A 23298-nucleotide genomic window follows, 5' to 3' on the forward strand; every position below is an offset into this window, starting at 1 on the left:
GTCGAGAATTGAGTTGCCGAGTTGTTATGAGTTGTAAACTATTAGTTGTTGTCTATGAATTAACTATTTAGTTGTCTTAGTTATAGCACGTTACTGTATTTAGTTCACGTTAACTAACAATCGTTTCCTGTTTAATTCATTGTAAATAGATCTATCGGTCAATAAACTTATCATATAGAATAGAAATCATTGGAAATCCTAATTTTTAATATTTCTAAATAAATAAAAAAATCCTATAGTAGTTTTTATATACATATGCGAATAATTTCAGATTTGTTTCAAATTTTGCCATTATAATAATAACAGTCAAGTCTCATTATGGTACTAATAATATTTCAGACCGTATCGTACAACATGCGTAATGTGAGCCTGTTTTCTTGCTCTTGTGCGATGAAAATTAGACTTTTAACTTAATCGAGCATCGGTTAACAGGTCGATGGGAAATATTTAGGGAGAATCAAGCGAGCAGTTGAGGTTCGAGAACGATGGATACACGTGACTCGATCGACAAGCTTGCAAGATCAACGCACGAAAGCGCCGCTTTTGAGACTTGATTTCATCCGAAGATGAAAGGAGATTGGAAATTCCATTCTATCGCGTGTCGATTTCACCGGCGTCCGCCGGACGAAAGGCATACCGAACGTTGAGTTCCATTACATGCTGACGAACAAACTGCAACGAGTTCCTTTCACATTACGAGATTGGACAAAAATTGAAAATTAATCGCTCGAATAACATTTTCAAGCTTGACCCTCCGAACGAAAGAGATTCGATGAAAATAAAAATCGAAGATGAGTGCTCGAGACTCGATGTTCGTCAAAAATTGAATTTTACTGTGGGTTGATCGGCATGTTTCGTTATTTTAATTAAAACTCCGATATATGATAAATATTCAGCTAAAATACGCGTATCAATAATCTACAATTTACGAAAAATTCCAAATGAAATTGTATAAATATAAATACAAATAAAATTTTACGTAGGAATTACCTGATCAACCTGATGCATATAACGAATCTGTTAATTTTTCAGATTTATTGACTCTTGTAGATATCTCGTCAATTTCCGCTAATATCCTAAAGCAACACGGATGTTTAACGCGACATCTCTTTGAGCTAAAACATCACGCACGCTGAATAGATGAATAACGAGTACCTTAGAGTACAGCACGCTTCTACAGGTTACGGTGGGAAAAGTTCAAGGTCCATTGATCACGTCTTACAAAAAGTACGCATCCACTATTCATACAGCTTGTGCGCGATATATTGTGCCCCATACACGTTTACCGCGTATAGTCAGAAAGAAAGGAATAATTACTTAAAAATTGCTGCGCGGTTATAGGTAAAATAGATGAAACGAGAAAGCACTCGTTCGGAGCAAAACGCCATTTACAGATTTCCCGATTATGTACGAAAAACAAGCAAGTTGAGCATTCGCGTGCATTTTTACGCTCGCTTTTTAAAGCTAACGACTATCGTTTCATTCGAACGCACTTGAAACCGTCCCGCTTTTAAATCCTCTCCTCTCGTAGTTCATGGAATCATAAGTCGGAGATCCGATGGGTACTTGCAAAAGCTCAACGACAGGTTATATACACACGCCTTAAAAGGCCAATAACTATTACACGTTAATACTCTGAAAGTACGCGATCGACCTTCGTTTCGAAGCCGCTTATAATCCTTAAATGAAACATAGATCGCCTAAGCCTCGATCATAAAATTAGCCGCGTATCATTTAGCCCTCCTCTTCCCAGATATCGTAGACCTTGACATTTTCCGCTCGATCATGATGAAATTACGACACAGGATAAAAGCCCTAAGCGGTAGGAAATAAAGTTCCTTCGATTTGTCTTGGGTCGGGTGCGGCCGATATTCGACTAGTCGACAAGAACCAAGAAACGAGAGAAACTAGTCGAAATCCTAACGAAATGAATTATTCACGTTTCCTTTCCGCAAACGAAAGGGTTCAACGCGATGAACGACCAAACACTCCGAATTATTTTAAGGACGCATGATTCTCGTCGCCTTCGAGAAATCCAGTGGAGATTGCGTCGAGTCAGGTATTCAGGAATTTCTCGTCTTGCTGGAATTTTGTGCAGCTGGACGGACGGTCGAATGACCGGCGAACGCGCTCGAAATTTTATTTCGTCCTAATTCCAACCAAGCGAGCCGATTGTTCTCCACCATTGCGAGCCTCTTCGTGGTAAGTACACGGTGCGACCCTATTTTTCAGAGTGAACGCGATGCGAGAAAGCGCGTGGGTGTTTTTAGATCTATGGAAGATAAATGTAGCGGAACGTCTCAAATATTGAATGATGTTTTCTATGTAATAGCACGGGTTTTATTTACAAGTTGCGCTCGGCAAAACCGAGCTTCTACTCTCTCCACGAAGTTTTAACGGATCCGTCGAATGTATTTATTCGTCATAGTTCGTAGATGTTTACTCGCATTTGAAAATTCTAAAGTTGACGCTCGCAGGCAATTTTATTGTGTCTTTCCGGTTGTGAATTTCTAATTAGAATAAAATTTATGGTAGAAAATTTCGAATAGTACAAAATAACTATTCCACTGGTAAAAATATTCGCGATGGCAATGAGAATAACTTTGAAGAAGTGCGATGTTTAATAAAGAAATCGACATTATTTCTCCATTAACTGGCCAACGAGAAAAGCATGTTGCAGGAAATACTTAGAGCTATTGGAAATGACACGGTATCATAAATTTCGTAATTAATATCTCCGTATCGCGGTAACCTTTAAAGCCAATCATGCATACGGTTTAATTGAAATTTCATTATAATTAACTGTTTATCAGACAGAAGTGGATCCTGATGATATTTCATGAGAGAAGAGAAATATTAGTCCCATCTGTCCAGAATGACAATTCTATCATCGATAATTAGGATATTTAATTAATTTATTTGGTGTAAAATGTAGTTAAAAATTTCGGAGATTTTATCGAGAATTAACTGTCGTAACTTATTTAATTTATTGTTTCGCTCTTTGAAGCATTCATCGATCCATTTTGATCGCGTTAAAGTAAACAGTCGTTCTTTAAATCAAAAATGATTGTGAATCACTGTTGCCAGATTGTCGGATGTGAATTCAAGTAGTATAGGTACGTACGTGGTCGGACGTGTCGGGACGACCACGTAAGAAACGGACTAAAAACGCGAAAGAAATTCATTCTCTCTCTGCAGAGTGGATCCCTGATACTTGTCAACGTCGACTTTTTTATTGGACAATCCAAGAAAACAAGACAGCTCGATTTCAGTCGTCGCTTGTTCAAACGATCCATCCGTCAGAAACATCCAAAGAGCTTTCGACCCTTTCGCGAGTTTCTATGTTTTCTCCTGCCGAGCCACGGGTTTCAAGATAAACTCGCGAAGCTCGATCTCGTCGAAAGGAAAACACGAAAGAGGCAGTGACAAGAGACGAAAGAAAATGAGATACGTCGGCGAAAAAATATATTCTTCTTTGCATTAGTTTCGAAAACAAACAACGAGAAAAAGAGAATGGAGTTACGCATAGCTTACTCGGTATAAATACCATACGACGCCCGTTGATCCCGACCATCCGCAAACGTAAAATTGGAAAACTTTCGACACGTTGGTAAAATTGAATGACCATCGTGACGTCGTTCGCTGGAACTGCGCCTAGTTGTTGAATTCATCTAATACCGGCGAAGTAACTCCAATCTCATCGAAGTTGCGCGCACAAACATTGACCCTGTCTCAGGTGCATCGATGCCAGTCAGCCCGGAGAATGGGGGTGGAACGGTAACTAAACTCGTCTACGAACGCGATGGGTGATACCTGGCGATAACTCGAATTCAACCGTAACAAGAGAAACCTGACGAAACGGAAGCTTTAAAAATCGAACGTGTAATTATCCGCGAGAATCGTTCGATTTTACGAGTCTTTTAGCAGACAGGATGGACACGTTTTACGCTCGCCACCGAAGTTTGATTAGTTCGTCTACGTAAATGGAGTAGCGGCTGCGTGCGAACGAGCTCGTCGCGAAACACGAGTTGAATTTCATTCGTGCCGCGACTGCAAGCATTTACCTTAACTTCCATCGATGTATAAACGACAAACAAATATATCGGTTTATAGATAATCTTTGAATTTATTATTTAGAGGCTGGACATGAGAGACGGGTTCATGTTGAGTAACGTAGATTAGACGAGTTCCCCGGGGTATGGAATATCTCGAGGAAAGCTAAAAAGTCGATACGTTTCGGTATCTCGATTTTTCGATAAACGATACCGTTTATTCGCAAATGATGGTAATATTTGGTTTGGCCTTAAATTCAGGGTAAACACCGTACCTCCGACAATCAGGATTTCTTTCGAGATGTTACGTTCCTAAGATCGAATCGTAATTTCAAAAATCGAAACGTGTACTTTTATTGAATGATACTATTTGATAGCGAAATATGAAAAAGGTTTTCACGGAAGCGTGGGTGTCACTGAATATATATATATATATATATATACGCATATATCGTCAAAGGGGGAAAAGAAGAGAAGAGAAACCAGGGCATGTTTATGTTTTAAAGCAAATGATACAACGTTGTAGTATTACGTTAACTAACAGTTGAAAACCGCGTACTACGTGTATACAGGAAAATTAAAAGCGACCGTAATAATAATCTAAATAATTAGCGAATCGTTGACAAAACAAAGATTAGTGAAACAACCAGAAAGACCAGAATTATCATTTATCAAATATCAGGATAAACATCTTCGTCAGAAATATCAAGAGTAACAAACGTAGCTCCGTTACGTACCTTACAAATTATTCAACGACTTAAACACACGTATTTCGTCAAATATTCCCATAGTTCACCTTCGATTCGCGCGTCTCCACACACGTTATAATCTTTCCCAAATATGTAATTCGCGCAACGACCGCAAGTGCAACCTTTAAGTTTCCAGTAAATATTCTCGAAACACAGAATGAACGATGGTAATTACCGTCAACACGGAGAAACGCCAACTCTTCGCTCGTAGATTGGTCCACGGGTTATTCCGACTGGTGCCCTCCCGAATAAGAGAGCGGAAGCATTGACCCTACTACCTCAGGTGCAGCATCAGGTGCTCTAGCGCTTGGTAGGGAGTCAGGTGCACGGGGAGGGAAAAGGTAGAGGAAGGGAGTGAGAGAGAGAGAGAGAGAGAGAGAGAGAGAGAGAGAGAGAGAGGGAGACGAGTAGAAGCGGATGGCTACGAAGCGACACAAGCAGCTAGCACGGCTGCAGTCTAAAATACGCTGGGTATTCGGTGGGGGTGTGCAGGTGGAAGAGAAGGTCGGAAGGTTACAAGAGCGCAGACGCCGACTGAAAGCATCGAGGATAGTACCCGGCACGGTGCCGAAGTACCGGACAGAGCTAGCTCGTCCGCAACGCTGTATTCGTCTAGCAACGAGTCGGTCCACCTAGGACACGATCCACGTTCACCTGCTTCCTTCGACCGAACCTATCGAACGCATCATCGCCCGCTCGAACGTTCTTGCTGAACTCGTTGCGAGCAACCCATCCACCCGGCCGAATCAAATCACCGCACCGTCGAACACGAGTTACCGGCGGATCAACGAGGAGCCGCTTTCCCGCGCTCTGTATCTACACTCGGTTTTCACCTGTTAACCGAGCCATCGCGCTTTTCTTCTTTTCTCAGAAGCTTGTGTCCAGGTAAGTTCTTCGTACGGTGAATTTTCACACAGATTTTCGAAGGTGATTGTCGCGTTCGTGGAAGACAAGTAATAACACGCGGGTCGTGTTCGATGAAGGTTTGAAACTAAGTTTCAAAGGGGTTGGAAACGGGAGAGGGTGCGTGATCTGACACGCGGAAGATTCGTAAGGTACATACCTATGTTTTGGATTGCTTAGCGTCGAAATTTTAAACGCGATTTTACATCAAAATACCTATAGATTAAAATATTGATTCACATATATCGCTCAAGTACTTAAAAAGTATTTATTTTGCGGAGTATCAGAGTTGAATAGAAAAGAGGTTGCAAACATTCGAAAGTTTCGTCATGATTTCGATAGCATCGCTCTACGGGTTCCTTTAATAGTCTTTCCGCTGAAACGAGGTTCTCCGATTCATCGCATCGCTCGACAAACTACGTACATCAATGTACCCGCATAGGCGTCAGTGAAAACAGCCGGTGCTTTGACCGGCTGGTCTGTGCTGGAAACATTTTCAAACTCCTTTCGGCAACATGTGAATTACCTAAGCTTCGTGGAATATTAAATCGCAACCATTGTGTTTGCCCAGAAACTTCAACGAATCTTAATGAAACTTCTATAAACCTCGCGACGTCAGGTTCTGCCTATAGGGGAACGAAAATTCTCCTATAAAACTGTTATTCACGAAACATTTTCATAAAACAGTGGCTCGTTGATTCGATTACTTTGGTATTAGGAGCAACTGCCAAACAAGTTGGAGAACAGCTACGTGTATTTGATGCGATATTAACGCTGTCGCATCCGATATTGTGGATCATGCATTCTCGTTACGTCACCTGACGCTATGTAACCTCTAATCTTCCTACGCAGATTTTCACAGGTACACCTGCGTATTGAAACGTCGTGGTTGAGACAACCTGAATTTCGATTAAAACCTAATGAAAGTTTCCCGTATCGAAGTACATATCTTTCCGCTCGGAAGCGGATTTTCATCAACGGTTGGTTATCTCATCGACGCTTCAATTTCGGTACGTTCTTTTCATTGCAACGCTCTCGATTCATTCTCCCGAAATAACAAGAACGATAAAGGAGAGCTCGTCGCTTCTGTGTACCAAGGAACGAAATTAATGTAAGACGGGAAAGTCGGTAAACATCCCATTGGTCCCTCGAAAACTCTATTTACAGATACAGTTTCCATCGCGATAAGGTGCGAGCGCGAGACACTATGCCTTCTAGTTACTTTGATAACGATCCGACTTCCATTTATTGCCTACAAAGCGGCTGTAAATTTCATCGTTATTAAACCCATTGCACACGTAGTCTGTCTGAAGAACTCCTTTGAGTTTTCTCTCGATCGTAGTCTTGATTAAAATCTCAGCTTTCCCAAAGTAATTTGCCTATTAAACGTGAGTTTGTAGTTCGTACTTTGCGCTCCCTTTTCCTGAAACGACACGGAGAAACACATACGAATTTCGATACAACGTAGCAGGTTATCGGCATATCCCACGTCGATGTTTCCTTGTTCCCCTTCGGCCTTATCTGTGCAACTGTTCCGTCAGGTGTCGGAAATGGCGCGGTAGATTGCGCCATTTACCAAAGTCCTTTCAAACCGCGACTCCAGCAGAATCCCCACGAACGCACGCGTGCCACTTTTAACGACACGTATTTCGCTCATCGTTGTTCGATTTCATACAATAGAATCACGAGCATCCTCGTTTCGTTTTGAATGATAGATATGCAAGCAACGGGAATATTTATGGGCAAGAACCGTATTTTAGGTCAGGTTTCATATCAATCGAAGTTCTCTAGAAAAATAGTCCACATCTACGGGTTCTTTAAAAGCAATTTCCATTTTACCATGACAAGATCAATTGTCGTTTTTTACTGACGTTTTGGGTTTCAGACTGATTTCGTTGTTCCATAAACATGGCATTGAACTATGATCGCGATGTCGCGAAAAAATGGCGATCTCGAAATGTTATTTTGTCAAAAAGTGGAACATGCGGGAAACATGACACGTGTTGGTATAAACTTTCGTGTGAAAACATTGACAGGAGGTAGAATTTACTTTTCTTTATTAAATCCATTACTTAGTTTCTTTTACGACCCCGCTCCATTACGAACGTCTCATAAAATCATATTATTCTCGACAAAGGTTTTACAAAATTTTCTTAAACATCCAAGGAAGCTATTTTGATCATAAATTACGTACGTTCAAACAAGCAGAAAATGTTTAGGAATTTCTACCTGTTGTTCCTGGACAATGTACGTTTCTTCCCGGATAAAATTGCACGGCGAAACAATATAAACTCTGCGCCCGAGAGCAGTCGCCTAACATGCAAATTTGCTGGATAATTCTAAACTCACGTTTGGAAAAAGAGAATTGCCCGCGGAAAACAGCTGTAAGAGCTATAAATAAGATTAAATTTAAAATCTGGGTAGTTGTTTTCGGCGAGCACGACGATCGAGAGCGTCGTATTTTGTTTTGTTTTTCAAAGTGTGGCACGTGATCGCGATAGAACGTGATAATTAAATGTCAGGAAGTTTGGCAGAATTTCGAAACTGCCCATTCGTTCCAAGTCTGAAAACACGACCGAAAAATCCATGGAAAGTTTTCGTACAATCATCGTGACGACTATTATCGCCTGGCCGGAACTCGAAACAAGTTTCTCGAGGACGACGAACACAGTGGATACGGGATAATACGTTTCACGGGTTTCTTATTCTAATTATGTTTATTCTACGACACTTTGAAGCTTTCCTGCGAATGGTAGCAACACGATTTCATGGTGTCTATGGTTAATGTTCTTTCCACCAAAATTAACATATTCGTTGATCTCCAACTTTCATCAACTAACTTTTATTTATCTTATTTGATCACATACTCCACCGGTCATAGGTATTACGATATTCGTTAGTTACATTTAATGGAAAGTTCTAAAAAAACTTTACCTCGTTTAGAATCTACGGATTTGAACAACAGGGATCGATGAATTGACAGATTTATAGTAGAACAGTGGGAAGACAAAAACAGTAGAAACTATTCAATTTGTACCGAACATCAAAGAATGGCAAATGTGTTTGACCAGCAGGATATGAAATACTTTGAAACTTCCTGATTCGTTTTGATCCATGCCATTACCATAGACACAAGCTAGAAATGTCAACTCGGATCCACAGCGAATAAAATTAAAAATCTCACAGTGTTAAATAACAAAAATTTCGCTCCCATTGTTTTATAAAAGCTCGTCCTAATTTTGTTCTATTTCCAGCATCTCTCGCGATATATTCAGTGTGTAACTGAAATAACGTTGTTCGTTTTTACTTGCCGCAAATTAATTAGTTGGCGGTTTAACGTTCGTCTACGCATTGTATTCCTACTTACGCGCGTCGTGTCGCTCAACTACTCGGTGGTCTCTCTTTGTTCGCGGTGGTGGTTTCGTTGCCGAGTAGATTTTACCCCATTCTCTGTTTCCCGTAACGACGCCTGGACTGAATAACTCCAGGCTATAGGTCCCAAGGCCTAGCTAGAGGCAAGAGGTCTCGTGTCACGAGCCGCAAACCGCGAAAGAGCACGCGCGAGAACGTGTCGAATACGCTTTCCTCGCTCCCAACTGCATCCTTCGCAAGTGTAATTCACCATTGCTGTGCAACCGTGTCGACAGTTGACCTGCATCGTATTTTACTGCAACTTCATAGAGCATACGGAGTGTACAAATTAAGTGATTTAATTTGAAGATATGCACCGTGGAAGATACCGTAGAAAGCTTTTCTGTCCACGTCCTACGTGTCATATAAAACATCTTGAAATTACATTAGCGTAATAAGACAAGACTGCCATGATTACATCGGTATTTGAAACTAATCTGATATTTACTGCAAATATATATTTTATAAAATTGTTATACTTGTTACGCTGAACATCTTGCGATTTTTATATACATCGTTAGATTTGTTTCAAACATTAGCAATATAATCATGATGGCCAGGTCTTGGTAACGATACTAATGAAATTTCGGAATGTTCCGAATAATACACGCAATACATTTATGGAAGATGTCCAAAATTGTTGAATATTTTTGCATTTCATTGAATATTGAGCATGCGTACATTGTAAATTTAGAACTCGAAAATATTTTGCGAGTGTAATATAAATTTCCCGAAATAAAGTATTTAATTTAGACATACGTGTTGGTCTTATTGCCAGAGATCTAAATTGTAAATTATATGTTCGAAGGAGATTACATGTGATTCGCGTGACAGATTAAAGCTTTGATTATGACACCATGGTGCGCCATTGTGCATTTCGGTGTTACTACTTTGATATTCAATTATTCAACGCAGGTATAGGAATTACGCGATACGTAATCTTTCAGGATAAGCGCATTAATTGGATCGACCTAACCGATGATATATTCATAGCTTTTCGCGAGACATCTGTTGCATCCGAGTAAAGCGACGATGTCCTATAATGATCGCGGCAAATTGTAACGAGGTTAAATTTTGGTTCAGGTAACGTCATTCTGGTACATAGCTCATTCCAGCTGATATTACACAATGATCGTTTCGGCAAATTGCATTTGCTGCAAGGCAAGGTGACAAACGATAAAGGTTAGAGCATTGGTCAATAACTGGCCGTGTAAATTAAACGCGCAAGCAACGACAACGCACGTGAATATCTCATTTATACCATACGTATTATATAATATTTTTTATTATAACACACAATATCAGAATATTATATATTCTAATTAATATTCTTACGTTCAAAAACTCATAAACATAAATCTACGAATATTTCGATTCGAGTACTGCGAAGGATCTAATTGCATTCACCCTTTGCATGTTCGTGCGCCATTAAGAACGAGCAACTCTATTAACGTCTGTATATCTTTATATTTAGCAAGAGTTCTATACCTTCCCAAGGGTCTCGGATAAGTTTGCACCCTTCATTTATCACCAGGCAATCTGCTAAATTATTTATCGCAGCAACTTCTTTTATATAACTTCGTGAAAGGAACTACCGTGGATTTAAATAAGAACACCTCAAGATCTTAAGATCTGAACTGAAAAAACGGAACATCTTTCCCACTTAACTTACGACTTCTAGCACTCTAAACTCCGTATACGTTCTATTACTGTTTCTAAAGTACTATGAAAAGAGAGGTAATTAGTTTCGCGCCAAGCAAACCACATTCTACTCGACTGCGACCCGAAACGCGGTTAAACAATAACAACGGTATACAATTCGAATTCGTGGAATATTGTTCGCAACAGTAACGATTAATTGCGATTCGGTCGCATCAACCCGGAACAATAAGTCCGTGAAACACGGTTCGTTGAGGACGCTGTCGTCGGGAAACAGCTGTGAGAGTGACTCGGCAAGGACAGCGAGCGAACGCCTTTCTAGCCATAAACCCACAGGATGTACGTGCACGACCAATTAACGTTGCACGCTAGACGCAACGAAACGAGGGATGAGGGGACCACTATCGATAATAATGTTTAACTTCGTGCACTCTGCGCGCGGACACTGCTATCGATTGCACGGAGCAACATGACGACGAAAAGATAGGACTTGGGAGGAGATAGAAGGCCATACAGATCGATTTACCTCTGATCTCTGTGGGCGTAAAAAGAGTTTCAAGATCTTATGAGACTTATTGAAATACGAAATGTGGTTTCTTTATATGGTATAATCATCCACGACTACTACATAGTTAGCAGTTATATAGCTGCAGTTAGCATAGTTATAGTTAACATTTATGCACTCGTAAGGTGTTAGAATCATACGATTGGTCGTCCCATCCCACCATAATTCAGAATGCTTCGTTGCATATGATTCTATTAAGCCATTAAACCGGGGAAGAGGAATTACATAACTGGTCATTTATATTCTAAATCTTTTGAAAATAATGATTTCTTTGTTCAGCGATTTTTTCTTTTTTTTTTTTTTTGTAGATGTTCTTTCATTTCCATTAAAAGTAAATTCTCTATATCACGTTTACATTTGCAAAGATTGGAAAACGGATTTAACTGAAATTGCTTTGTCTCTATGAATTTTTTGAAAGAAGAAACGATGTTGATTCATCTGGAACCGGTTTGAAAGGCCGAATTACAAATGGAGAATTAGAATGTTGCCTCGGTATAGCGGATCGAATTTTACTTTGGATCGTGGATTAGGTATCGCTCGAGAAAATTTACTTAGGATCGGTATACGGTTTATCAATCGATTCCTGTGTACTTTACGAAAGAAAAGTAGTTGGGAAGGATGGTTCGCCGCCAAAACCAACGAATTTTGGCCGACTGAGAAATTAAATTTTCGTTAAATGGATAACATTTTGGTTGGTGAATACTCGCAGAAATTTACTTAGGACGGGCGCAGCGATCCAACGAATGCATAAAATATACGAACTAGGTAAGGGGTTTCGCGTTAAGAAGAATAATGTCTTTCTCCCTTTGCCCGTCGCATGTTAGGGCGATACCGTCGCGTTAGAGAAATAATTATGGTACGATGGTTACGGCAGATATCTAATTTCTCCTGCGGTTAGCCACGGATGTGACCAGTATTTCGCCAACTAAGCAGTGGATATACCACCCATTCGTGTAGCCTAATACATATAGAGGCAGGAATTTCGATGTCGAATATTTTCAATTTCCACGAAAATATCGTATATTTTTACAAATGACAAAGTTCGAAATTTTTTGCAGCGTAGGAAGAACAGAGAATCAAATATTTTGAAAGAAGTAAAAATATGGATTTTCAGTAGAATCGCATTGGGAACTTCCAGACGGATATTTGGAAATTGAAATCGCGTTTGCCGGATAATTCTTCTTCTACCTTTCATTTTTCATGTCCTCGCTTCGCACTCTTGCATCGTTACTTTCGAGTCGCTTCGAAAAGATCGATCTGTCTCGCGGTTCTCGATCCTGTCTCCTTTGAACATCGATTCGCCGGGTTTGCCTGCTTCTCTACAGCTTCAACCGGGCAGATAGCGTGCTCTGCATCGGAAATTTCGCTGTTTCAAGATTGCAGATTCATCAGGAATACGTTATAAGGTTCGCGGCTTCGTTCCGCGTAGCTCTTGCATTTATCTGGTTCAGCGATTCGATTCGCATTATCCCCCTCTAGCCAGTTGCAGTTCGCTCCGACCTGCACCTACAATCCGCTTTGATCCGCTAGAGCTCGCGTATACCCGCTCTAACTATCTTCTACTCGCGTGATTCTACTCCGAGTAACTTCGTAACGACGCGAGCCGTGAATCGAAAGAAATCGCGTAAGAACTTGCACTTGAAGACAGCGTTGCTCTAACCGAGGCAATTTGATAGAACGAGAAGGGAAGAAAACCAACTGAGATGAACTCTGGTTGAGACAGGAAGCTGGTGTTTCTTGCGACGTGATAATAATTGCTCGATAATCGCGCCACTTTTTCCAACCATGTATCTTTAGTTTAATTATAGCACCGGCGGAGACACAAGATTAATTTCGCGCCGCACACCTTCTATTATTACAGCGAGTGTTGCGTGATCCACTTTCGCGCCGCAGACTTCGTAACAACTTATAAGTGAGGCTCATCGGTAACAATTTTTTTAATTGGAACTTGCGCCGGTCCATCCCGAGAGTACGCAACTTGTTAGAAGTATAAATCAATCGTATCTCTACCTTACAATTCACAGGGTGACATGAAATGGCAATGCAATTTTCCAACTTCTTTCTTTTCTGGGTGTATAATCTTCATTCTCGAAGGTTCATAAATACGGCGCCAAGCAATTAAGTAACTACTTTTTTGAAATAGGGACGATGATTGAACCGAGGATGACATTTTTTCTTTTTCTTTTTTATAACATTCTTAACCCGTGCGGTTAAATCTCTCAAAATATCCGGTTAATCGCGTCATACGTTATAGGCAGGAGGAAAAAATTCCACAACGATATAACGAATTAACGATTTAATTACCAGTCGGTTTGTGTTTAATTAACGCGCGAGCTGATAAATCATTCGTGCATGAACATCGACGAAAAAAATAAACGTGCAAAAAATCATTCGGCATAACGGAACAATAGATTCTATTTCCACGTAGAAAGATACGGCGTAAAATGCCCGACTGTTTTCACGCGACGTTAGCGACGTTCCATAACGCTACGACGAAATTCAAGCCGGAAATTCGCTCAATGAGAAATCGCTTTTGAATCAACGCGACAGCGAACGATTTGTCGTGCGGCAGCTGTTGAAACTTTGTCAGTGAAGAATGATCGCGTTATACGGATTCTCGCCTTTTTTCATTTCCTACCCGTTTAATCTTTCAACACGGAACAACAACGAGATGAAGACTCTTCAAACGTAGGTTTATAAGCATTCATGGAAATGGTCATGGAAATGGTCATATCGATTTAAAGAATCGAGTGTTAAACATCGAGACATTTTTGGATTCGTTTTTGATTACAGTTTTACAGTTTTTCTAAGAAAACCGTCTGAAGAAACGGCTAATCAGCAGGTAATTAACCTGGAAACCTTCTCTATCGTAGCTTTACAATCGGTAAAATACGATCACGAGGCGCAAGAACATAGCGGAAGTTCCACGACGTTGCGAAGTTTCGCAAACATCAGGCAGAGGTTTGTATCCCGCGAGAAGCTCTTACGTCGATTGCTCGAGGAACTCGTCCGTGAATGCGACGATTTTTGAATTTACGACGAGCTTTGCGACGCTTTTTTCTCTTAGCGTCGCGAATTATTCGGCCAATGGAACGATATAACGAACGATAATCGGGAAAATACTTCTGATGCGCCTTCCAATTATTCTCCGATCCAACTTCAGACGTAGAGAAGACACATTGGTCAAATTTTCGTTTTCATTTTGAGACCAATCACGTTACCCTTGTGAATAGGTTTTCCGTGATACAGCTAATTCAAAGGATTCAACTTTGTTTTAGGATTTAAAATATTCCAATCGTTTTTACTCGATAGGAGAGATTTGTGTTTGTTTGACTTTTTGTATAAATACTATCTTTTTTACCGTTGCGAATTGTACACATACAGATACCTAATATTTTACTAGCGTAAAGCATACGTACCATACAAGTAATACTATTTTTTAGTACAACTGTTGTTTTTCCTAACATGGAAATTATCTGCTCGTTTTAACTGTAGGTGAAGTTTTGGATCAAAACTACATATTTGTGCCTGCTAATATAAACTGTAATGTAGTATCATAAGCGTTACAAGATCTTGTTAGCGGGAAATATTTCACGCCATACTACGTTAGGATTAAGTGTTTCTCGGTACCGTGAAATAACTGGCTGGACGTTTGCTAGGTATTCGTCTCTTTTTTACGGCTCTCGTATCCGGAGCTTACTGTTTCGCGCTATGAATGGCTGCATCGCGATAAACCGGGCGTCTATCGGCTGGGATTAAAAACTCTTTGATGACGTGTAACTGGATACACAGATATCGATAAGTAGGGAAAATTCGATTTTACCCGGCTTCCAAAGAAACGTTTAATATCTGGTAAAGATGGACTGATAGTCGGATTAAAATTTCATTTTCACCCGCGAATGGGGCAGGGAGAGGTTAACAGATTGTATCGAATGTATAAGAATCGAAAGCACGTGCTGTAATATGCCGCCCAGATAAATAACATTGTTCCGGTTCATGCTTTCAACGCTATATTCATCGAGCAAAGTACAATTTACAATTCCGCGGTATTAACCCGCGAAAATTTGAATGGATATGATCCCCCGTCGTATTAACATTCTCGTTACAAACCTGCTTTAAGTTTTAAACAACCAAGTACACGTGTACCTGGCGAATGAACATTGGAATTTGAATTACTTTCGACTCGATAGCGCGTAAGCTTCAGCGACAGAATCAATTTATATAGTTTCCGAAGATTCCATCTGATTTACACGAGCGATAATGTAGTGGAAAGTACAATGTCGCGATGGTGCAATACAAGATAAACTCTTCTGCATGTAAATCGTCAAGCAATTTGAAGAAATTGCAACGAAGATTTCTCTCTTTCTGAAAAGATAAAATTATATTAAAGGGCGAGCCTTAATAGGAAAATTTGGTACACGAAGTACTTGGCTGGAAGTAAACCACTAAAACGAAACTCCGTGAATTTCCCACCGTTCTACATGCCGAAGTTTGAATTATCCTAGCAATTTATTACTCTGGCAATTTGCAAATTAACGCGACACGGATTTAATACGTTGTTGATTATGTTTGCTTTATTTTCATTCGATGAATATTACATTGATGCGATAAATAATTGCACGATTCAGTAATCACTTTAACACGTTATTATATTTGAAAATATCTCTCCGATTTTTGCCAATCTTACGAGTTATTATTTATTTTCCTCTCGAATGTTTAATCGATAATAACATTACTGGCCTAACTAAACATAATTCGCCAAACGCGCCACAATTTGAACACATAAACGAAATTACACGGGGACATCATCGTTTAATACAAAATCGATCAGACATCCCCACAGAAGATGACAAACTGTACTATACAAATTGCGTTCGTTGTATGCAATCTCATCTCGATCAGTAAACGCTTCAATCTCCGATTGCGCAAATGCACGTCGAAATCCACTAAAATCTTTAATCGAAACCGATATTATTTCCGCCAAATTCTCCGTCAACTCGTAGTACTGCACTCCATAATCGACTATCAATACGAATTAACAAAAAAAAGAAAAAAAGAAAAAGCGATCTACGTTCAGTTTAATGCCCGTTTCGAAATGAATCCCACGGAACAAGTGCGTTAAACGGATTGTTTCCACACGACTAAAAAATCAATTTTTTATGAAAGCTTTTCAATTATAGCCGGTATGAATGATAGCGCGATAACTCGTGCAAATTATTTTTTAACAAACTTTTAACTCGGTCGATTTCTGTATGAAATATTATTCACGGCTGATGAATCTTGTTCTCGCGAACTGCGATCGTTTGTCTGGAATATCGACGAGGGATGTTTATCGTGACGTAACAGTGAACGAAATTTTTCCGCTTATTCGTCAGACTTTTCGAGCGTCGCTGAATAAATTTTGCGTGGCAAGAGAAAAAGACATCCTACGGGAAAGGAATTTACAAACGCTAAACGAAGAATAGAACGTTCGACGATTTCTCTCGTACAATGGATTTCGCGTGTCACAGAAAATTGCACGGTTTGTCTTCCTCCGTACATTCTGTCCACCCAAACGAACCCACCGGTCGATCTTCATCGAACTTTAAAAAGATATTCTCGCCACGGTGCTTTCACCGCCTCATTTGTATTTGTAGCCCACTCTCTATCTTCGATCGCGGTTTATTTCCTCTCTGACATTGTTTCGCGACAAAATACCGGCTACAACGGGGAAATTTTTCTCCGGCTCCTTCGTCATTCTATTTTCGAAGCTACTTTGTCATGTTTTGAGTCGATATCAGAAAACTCGCGAACGATATTCGAGAAAGCTATAAAGTGATATCGTTGGCTTCCGAGAACTAATTTTATCGCAAAGTTCTTGACTCGATGAAATCGTTAAACCTATAGAACAATGTTTAAAGTGTAAACGACATAAATTCGTAAACGTGAGTTCCGAGGATTTCGTGTTACGGTCGAATTTCATATTCGACTCACGATCTCTTCATTGTTTACTCTTGAAAGCGGATTTTGTCGCGAGAAATCGTTTGCCCCGGTCGCATCCCGCCTCTATTCCACTGGAATATTGCTGTCCCAACTCACGATTCGGTTTGCATTTCCGTACTTTTTTTCGTTGACCCCGATTCTTCGTATTCGACGTAACGCCTCTGCGCATCAAGACCAAGACGCGGTCTTCACGAACCAAACGAACGTGGAAATTGAAATCGACCGGATTTGTGTGCGAGAGTCGAACGCACGGGACCGATCAGAACCCGGCACTGGCGCCGTGGAGAAATGAATTATGGAAAGTAGACATTAAGATTCATGTTATCGCGAGAACTTGTACTCAAGCTGCACAAGGGAATTAAAGTTTGCTTCATTGTTAATCGAAGCAAGCGGATATTAAAAGTCGTGGGAAGAAAAATTGAATAGAATCTGAGACGCGTCTTTGCGAAATTACTTTTTCATTGTATTATTAAATTACCTAATAATGTCGCCAACGAGCTATCTGATAAAGAGAGAATAATTTTATCAAATTTGTAGACTTTCTCACGATGAAACTTGTAAATGAAATCGATTACTCTTCGACGAATCCTTCTCGAATACGAGCTGTAAAAATAGAAGGGTAAAATTCAAACTTAAAACTGAAACAAGCACGTATCATACGTTACAGTTAATGTCGAGAAAAATATCACGAATTCCGCTCGACTACGCGTAATTGTCCTCGTGAGCGGACAGCTCGTCATCGTTATAATTGTAACCCTTCGTGGAAGCGACGCGTATATTACGATGTTGTTTCGAAGTTTCACAGGTCGACACCCTTTAACGAGCGGTTGGCGCCGTGTTTTTTTAATGAGATACGATTTTTTCCCCGACTTATCACAAGGAAAGAGGCCATAGTCGATGTAAAGAGACGCTCGACTAACCCCGTAATGATATTTGAAATTTATGCGTCGTTGCGAGCTGCTTCACCACTTATCGAGCATCGCGTCGCCTGCGTTATCGCGGCTTAACCCAAATACGCGGTAACAAGTGTCACGTGCGTTCTCCTGTGTCTACATCGGAACACAGATGCGCCATGTTGTTTAACAAACGTTCGTCTCTACCGCGAGCCACGTGTTTCTACCTCGTGAAACAATTTTCCTGATGTAAGTATCAAACGTCATGGGATAGAGATTTTTGGAATTACGTGGACAAACTCGAGGGAATCGAAGGGATCTAGGCAGAGGAAAAATGGCTGGGATTCTAGCCTGCTTTTTTCCCTCTGTAATTTAATCAATGTTATTGGCAGACCTAGAATTTCGAGTGGTCCACATCAGTCGGTCGGATTTCGATTCTTGTATCTGAACGGAGATCAGCTGGAATAAAATCGAGTCGAGGAATTCACGAATTCTCGTTTTATGTTCTGGAACGTTTCAAAGGAAATGCTTAGCATCGGATTAAAACGAGAACAAACAGTTCTTTCTTATTTTACTGAAACTTAAATCGGACCGAAAATGATCGAAAGAAGACAGCAGGGTTAAACAATGCAGACAAAAGTTCCTTTTTAAGACAGAAAGTTCTATAAAAGAAAGAAAACTCTGTGCGGAATAATCGATGCTTTTAGATTCAGTTCAAAGAAGATTACACATGAGCGTAAGAATCTCGAGATAAATCACGAACTCGAGATAAGAGACACTTTTCTATTTCACTTAACATGCATATAAAAGTTCCTCGAGATCGTTGGAGAAGATACAAATGGAAGATTTGCCAAAACTAGGCGATGCAAGCTCACGAGAGAGCGATTCAAGCGGGCGTTCAAGCGTATTACGAGGCCAATAGTCTAGTCTAGGTATACCCATGGAGCGACAGTGGTATTAAGAGAATCTTCGCGATTAGTATGAGAACTACTGACCTCTGAAACTCTCCAAGATCGGGATTAGTTTATATCCAAGTGTCTGCTTTACAAATTCTCTGCTTATCTGTACCGATGCACTTCTGAGATTTTACCAAATTAATCAGTAATCAAAGAACCAATATTCATGTTATATTTATACGTTAACCTTTAGTATATTTTAAGGTGCTATATGCAAATGACAGAATAAAATAGTAGCAAATGACAGAGTAAATGTCAGATATATATTTTTAGCAATTTTTCTATGCATCTTGTTATTAAATAGTTCTAACCTATGAGAACGAACGTAGAGAAAGATCAGTTATAAAAATCTTTGCAAACAAGTAGAGAAGTTCCGCATCACCTCCGAGCGATACGTTTCTATGCACAGCTCTTCTCAATGATTAGATAATAAATTTACATCGTATCGTAATAGATTAATAAAACTATTTAGACAGTATCTATATTTAAAGATAGACCAAAGGGCTAGCTACATTGTCAGTTATCGTTTGTTATTTTCCTTCTCAGAGACTAGGCGTATACTTAAATGTCAAGAGATAAAAATAGAAACTATAGGATTCATAAATTATATGCGCTCAATGAACATTTTGAACGAATAAGATCGAAGATTTTTGGTAGAATTTCCCTTAGACTCGGCAGAAACATTCTTGCGATAAAAATATTATACCAAGAAGATTTCCACCTTAGTATACAAACGGTTAATTGCGATGTCTGGCGATAGGAAACAAGGGAAACATCAATTTGAACCAATTTCGCCAATCTCACGTATTCGTAAGTTTGTGTATTTCAATACCACGAATCAACACAGTAGGAGAACCTATCAAAAGCTCATCTTCAAGGGTTACGAAGAGAAAACGAATTTCTTCTTTACGTCCCTACTTGTTCTAACAATCTTTCGTTTCTTCGAAACTGTCTTACGGGAGGGAACATCGAATCACTCGAAAAGAAACCTTTTCTATGAGCGTTGATGGGAAGAAACGGTATTTACCATCGCGTCGAATCTCGTGACAGAATCTACGTTTCCCCTAGAACCGAGAAAACATGTCGTTTCTGCTATTTGTCAGTGCCAAGCGAGAGATGAATTTTTGGTGGTTCGATCGATCCGTCGGGTTAACGTTTATAAATCGCTATGTTCTGAAAGGAACGATCCTCCACAATGGTGCGAGCAGAGATTTCGTTTTCGAGATAATTCCTGATAAGAAATCGATCTTGATGACGTACGAGAATGTCTTTTTGAAACAGCAAACTCTGTTTTGAAACGATAAAGAAGTTAGCAAAAAGGAATAAGAGGACAGTGTATCGATGCTGAAGAAGAAGAAGAAGCGACTCATCCATCAATCAGAAGTAACATATTTATCAATCTCCCTCGAAACATATGTCACTCGTCCAAAAAGTAGTTTTAAAGCATCGTCGACGTCATTAGCATCGAACTGAGACGACTTGCTCCAGCAACTAACTAAACTAACTAACTAACTAAACAGGCCAACGAAACTAGAGCAATTGCTTTCCATCTCGTTAGAATACTTCCAGAATATGTAAGAGGCACGCGCAGATCTGGCTACGATCCTCGGTACAATCCACAGCCCGAATCTAATGACAAACGTCACTTCGTAAATTGCAGTCGCCGCTCGTAAACGCAACGATCGCCAATAAACGCAACGGGACGATGATGCTCGTACCGAAAAAGCCTCGTAATTCATCGCGAATATCCTCGCTGTCGAAGAAGCGTCTCCTCAGTGGCGAAGAGGAAGTACCGTTCGTACCATTAATGTTGAGTTCGACGACGCGGGGACGAGGGACGGCGGCAGCGTCAGCGACACCAAAACATCGACCAAAACCAGAGTAACGCCCTGAACGTCCCAGTTGGACCGAGTTCAGTCGAAGGCAATAATAAATTTCTTGCGTGTCAAGATTATAGAGGAAGGCGGCTAGAGAGGGAAAGAGAGAAGGAAAGAGTACCAAGTATGTTTAGTGCTCCCAAAATGTCTCCGTTATTGAACAAACGCACACATACATACATTCGTGTAGTCAACAGCGTGACTCACATTCACGTTTGTTTACTTACGAGTATACACCGATCGCTGTTGAGAAAATTGCGCGACCGTACATTTGTAAAGGTGTGGTCGACACACGCGTATCGCTCTGGCCACGTTTATATAAGTTGTGCGTGTATTTTATTCAACATCGCACGAAACAAGACCACAGGAAAGGACGAAGAGGCTTTCTCGAAGAAAGGAGTTACTTTTGCTAAGGGACTGTAATGGTATCTATAAAACTGAGCCTCGTTGAGAAATGGGAACGATAAACGCAACTACTTTCCTTGACGCGTATTCTGAAAGACGACGTTGACTAAAATAGTAGCCATCGTACGTCGGACCCGTAGTCAACAACCTCGTTGTCTTCGCGGAGAATGCTCCATTAATATCGCGGTTGTCCGGTACATTAAGGTCAACGAAAAGCAACGTGTCGTGGCTTTCGGAAGCTGGCCAACGGTTGGCAACGAACGCGCATAACTCATACACGATCTGGCCGGTTTCTCTCGAAGCGTTCACCCTTCGTACGCGCACGGCAAGTGTTCTGGACGATCGGTGACAGCGAATGACGAGTGAATTTTGTTACCCAAGTTGACTGGATCGCGCAGAATGAAACGCGAGCGACCGGTCAGGTTTCGATGCGTCGTTACGTGTACTCAAATACGGCCATATCATCACGTCATACGGATACGTAGTACGTAGAGACGGAGAGAGAAAGAGGGTGTGTGTACGCGCGCGGTGGAATCTACTATTGGACGATAATCAGCCGACTATGTGTGTGGATATAGAATGGTTGTGAGGCGGTGAATGCGTGCACGAGGAAAGTGGAGCAACGACCGGGAAGTCAGTCGGAACTAGCCGGCTCCATGCTGTCGGGTTTCGTCGTATTGCACCGATCCAGTTCAGACGAGTTGGAGTAAGGGCGGTGAGTACGACGTCGCCAATGTCGACGAGCCGAAGAGGGGCACGATTCCCTTTCGGTTTTGCTAGTTTTTTTCCCCATAGACACGACTTTGGCGTCCCGTCGAGTCAGAAACTCTAGGCACACGCCCCCTTCTTTCTTTATTTCTTTCTCTTTCTCCTCTCCTTTGCTCGCTCTATTTCTCACTCCTTTACCGCCTTTCCTTATTTCGGCCCTCGACGAGCTCATTGCGCTCTTTTTCTTCGACATCGCGTTACCAATATAAGAATATGTCACCGTAAGGATCGTCTCGCTTCTTCCACGAGTTACTTTCGAGCGAATGCTTGAATTGAACGCCGTCGGACGTGGAATAAGCTAGCCAAGTCAGCACGAGGAAAATATCGTTCGAGGAAACTCGCACCCGATGCCTTGACGGATCTTGTTATTCTTCGACCCCACGTGGTTCAACTTGTAATTTCACCGCCCTTGCTCTTCCTCTCTGTGTTTTTCCTCGCACACGCTGTGATTAATCGAACCGACCTCTCCGTATCCTCGTGAATATTCGTTTCCAGTCTTTCGCACAGAATAATTTATAGCCTTGTTATATAACGTTATGAATGATAATAAACTTTCAAAAATCATACTCTTCTACATTTCTCTAGATGCACGTTGCGCAACAATGGGTTTCCAGATAACAGCTATTTCAAATATTTTTATTAGTTTTCTTAATGAGATACTCAATTTCGTTGATCGTATGATCGACGATAGTTTGTGAAAACTCGCATCCACTGCAACCACAGACTAACATTCGTGAGTGTGGAAAACTGCTCGAGGTCGAAGACGATCGTTCGAGTATCGATTTTCCTGTAGCTTCACGGGAAGAGTCTTAACTAGTCGATAAGTTGTCGCAAATTTGTTGCCATTATTCCGTAGTGTCTAATTCACGAGGTCGAGCAAGGTTGGTGAAGATATTTTCCGCCAGAGCTCTCAGGCCATTTATACCGTGTTTACGTGTGTCTGCGACCAGTAAATACCTTTATGACGGTAAATGGCGTGGGATTTTTAGACGGTCCTGTGAACGGCCAAACCTTTTTACGTTACATACAAATCTCCGCTCAAGCGTTAACACACCTTAAACAAGGGATTCTATAGGCG

The 23298-nt window shown here is 40.7% G+C and overlaps 1 protein-coding gene across 3 annotated transcripts in view; it reads left to right on the forward strand.

The window, feature by feature from the left end:
• Positions 1-5312: 5312 nt before the first annotated feature.
• The window catches only part of LOC132904802 (ras-related protein Rap-2a), a 28878-nt gene continuing 10892 nt past the window's right edge, over positions 5313-23298 (forward strand). Inside the window, exon 1 of one of the 3 annotated variants that reach the window (XM_060955513.1) lies at positions 5313-5686. The gene's annotated coding sequence lies outside the window, so the exon portion shown is untranslated. Of the gene's footprint in view, positions 5687-21328; positions 21567-21658; positions 22168-23298 lie in introns of those variants that run through there. The other 2 variants (XM_060955516.1, XM_060955514.1) reach the window with 2 other exon arrangements.

The sequence above is a fragment of the Bombus pascuorum genome, chromosome 3 (assembly GCF_905332965.1).
Source record: "Bombus pascuorum chromosome 3, iyBomPasc1.1, whole genome shotgun sequence".
Lineage (NCBI taxonomy): Eukaryota > Metazoa > Arthropoda > Insecta > Hymenoptera > Apidae > Bombus > Bombus pascuorum.